Source organism: Bison bison, unplaced genomic scaffold (genome assembly GCF_000754665.1).
Source record: "Bison bison bison isolate TAMUID 2011002044 unplaced genomic scaffold, Bison_UMD1.0 scf7180017864459, whole genome shotgun sequence".
Taxonomy (NCBI): Eukaryota; Metazoa; Chordata; class Mammalia; order Artiodactyla; family Bovidae; genus Bison; species Bison bison.
In genome coordinates this window covers 1,607,257-1,610,258 of record NW_011495021.1, presented here as the reverse complement: position 1 = coordinate 1,610,258, position 3,002 = coordinate 1,607,257, and the positions used below count along the sequence as shown (strand labels likewise).

General features: G+C 47.6%; 1 long non-coding RNA gene across 1 annotated transcript; it reads left to right on the top strand.

Annotated features, from left to right (window-relative positions):
- The first annotated feature begins 262 nt into the window (after positions 1-262).
- Positions 263-2,369, top strand: LOC105002888. Its single transcript, XR_827040.1, has 2 exons — positions 263-428; positions 1,839-2,369. It is a non-coding gene; the product is annotated as an uncharacterized LOC105002888 (long non-coding RNA).
- The last annotated feature ends 633 nt before the right edge of the window (positions 2,370-3,002 follow it).

Below are 3,002 nucleotides of genomic sequence, written 5' to 3'. Positions count from 1 at the left end.
ACATTAAGTAACATTTTTGAAAAAAACACACTCCCTCTTCTCAATACTCTACTTAGAACACTTAACGCTTGTAACACCAGATGTGTGGGTTTTTCACATGCTAAACAGTTCCGTGATACTGTAATAGAGTACGGCCATGTGCAGCTCTTAGCACACTGCCTTTGCTGTGCACCATCACCCGCCACCCTGTTACTAGGCAACTGTTACCATGGGACCATTAGTGGTCCTGCTCAGCCATTGGTCAGCACTGCAGTGGGCTCCTCCCCCAAGCAAGCAACTCTCAATGAGCAGCGGTTGGTGATCCTGCTCAACCATTGATTGGCGCCATAGTGGGCCCCTTCCCCAAAAGAGCAACTGTCAAGGAGACACCGTTTGTGGCTCATTCAGCCAACTCTCAGAGGAGTGGTGGTCGCCAGGCAGAGAATGAGGTAAGAGGGAGATCCTGGCCTTCTCCCCAGGACCCTCCCCCTAACCTAGCCTCGGGCGGAGGATCCCAGGGAACAGACTGGGGTCTGTATCCTACAGGGCTCCTCCGCCCTCGCCAAGGCCACCTACTGGACGGGCCCAGGCCTTGAGGCAGAGGTGAACCTCTCCGCCATCCCTGTCTCTGCGACTTCATGACAGCAGCAGTCCATCTGGGTCGCAGTCTGTGGAACCTGCCCCCAGTGTTTGGGCGGCCTGAGGAGCCTGCGGGCCAGTTGGGTCCTGGGCACCCGGCTCCTTCAGTGATGATGGCTGGGCAGAGTCTGGGGAACTTGCCCTTTCTTATTAGAACAAAATAACATCTATTTGGTGGAGATTCACAGGAACAGCATTACCTGACTATGACCTGACCTCAAGAACAAAGGATATGACACTTAGAAGCTTACAACAACTAACCATGCTCCATGCTCACATTTCCTAGGAAAGGGCTTTGCTGAGAGCTCTCCGGGAGTTTGGGGTTTTTAAGGGAGGAGCCACCCATCTCCTTGTAAACCTTTCTTTGTAAAGGTTGCTGCTACTGCTAAGTCACTTCAGTCGTGTCCGACTCTGTGCGACCCCTGAGATGGCAGCCTACCAGGCACTGCCGTCACTGGGATTCTCCAGGCAAGAACACTGGAGTGGGTTGCCATTTCCTTCTCCAATGCGTGAAAAGTGAAAGTGAAGTTGCTCAGTCATGTCCGACCCTTCGCGACCCCATGGACTGCAGCCTACCAGGCTCCTCCGTCCATGGGATTTTCCAGGCAAGAGTACTAGAGTGGGTTGCCATTGCCTTGGCCCTCAGTAAACCCTTCTCTGTTCTAAACTCCAATGTTTTGGTATCGCTGGCCCCACCAGCTGCGTGTCTTAAATGTAACTCAATTCTGACACTGTCTACCTGGAGATAGTGTCACATCCCACAAGTTAAAGGTTCAGTCCCACCAAACTGCTCACCCACTCCCCACCCCTCCACCTCCCCTGCTGCCAGTCAGAAGCCCATTTTGTCACCATCTGTGCTCTGACAGAGGCTATAAATGACATGTTCCCACAGCTCATTTCATGGGTTCAGTTACTTTCTAGAGTGATTCACAGAAGTCAAACAGTGTACTACTGGATTACCAGTTTATTATAAAAGGAAACATCTCAGGAACAACCAGATGGAAGAGATACACAGAGCAGATATATGGGAAGAGGGACAGAGCTTCCATGCCTTCTCTAGAAAACACCTCTGTCCCAGCACCTAGGCAGGGTTGGTTACCCTGGCAACCAGCCTGCATCTTTAGGAGCTTTCTGAAGTCACCTTGTTAACACAAACAGATGTGGTTGAAAGGTGTTTGCTATGAATAACAAAAGATACTTTTATCTCTCTGATCACTTAGGAAATTCCAAAGGTTTAGGGGCTCTGTGCCAGAAACCAGGATGAAGACCAAATATATATACTTCTTATTATGAATCACAGCACCACGTGGTGGTGTAAGCTGGAGCAGCTATTTTGACCCTTGAGATGATCTTGGAATGAAAGTCCCTAAGAGATAGCCAACAAGAAAAAAGGAGGCTGAATTTTTGAGGCTGCTTTGGAGCAACATTGCCATCACGAACTTAGGTTGTGAAGCTCCCTAAGAAAGAACACTTTGCTCTTGTTTAAGTTACTGTTGTTTTACACATCTGTTAAACTTCTAGCAACACCCCGTCCAAAGAGAACATGTCATTAGCATGCACCTTTCTGCTGTTCTTTACATTTGCTTCCTGCCTGGGATGTGGACACCAGAGCCAAAGCATTGGCAACTGTTTTAGCCAACTTTGAAGACGATAAATAGAAAGAGATGGGGGTGCCTGAAGTGACTGGATCTGCCGTGCCAGCTCTGGACTTATTTTCTATGAGAAAAATACAAACTTCTCTCTTGCTGGAACACTAGCATTTCAGTTCTTTGGTACCAGCAGATGAATCCAATTTATAACTGGTAAAATCTGTAATTCTGTAAAGAATCTCCTGTATCCACTTAAGACAGCAAAAGTTTTTTTTTTTTTTTTTGGCAGTTTTATAACTTTATTTTATAGTTGGCTGTTAGTCCTCATCCACACTGGCTGTAGATTTTGACCGTGGTGATGGGGACTTAGGTAGCCAACATATACAGCTTGCTTGTTTGGCAAATCTTCATCCTCATTATGCTTCCTGGACAACCACACATGGAAATGGTATGGGACATTCCTATTCCTTTGGCTCAGACAGCTTTGTTGAGCCTGGTATGAAAATGCACATCTAGAGTTCCCATCTCCTTCGTGGCAGATTTCCAGATTTCTTTGAGTTCCTGAGGGCCAGGCTGCTTAGCCCACTTCATGTATATCAAATGGTTGTCCTCATGAAGTGTCAATAGGCTGGACATCAATCCCTGGCAGCAGCCAGTCAATAGGTGCTTACATTATTCAGGTTCTGCGGTCGTTGGCTCTCTTCTTCTCCCTAACTATTCCAGCAATCCTGACAAAACAGGTGGTTTATAGGGGACTACCACAAACTAAACAACGGTGGCAACTGAGAGTTTGCT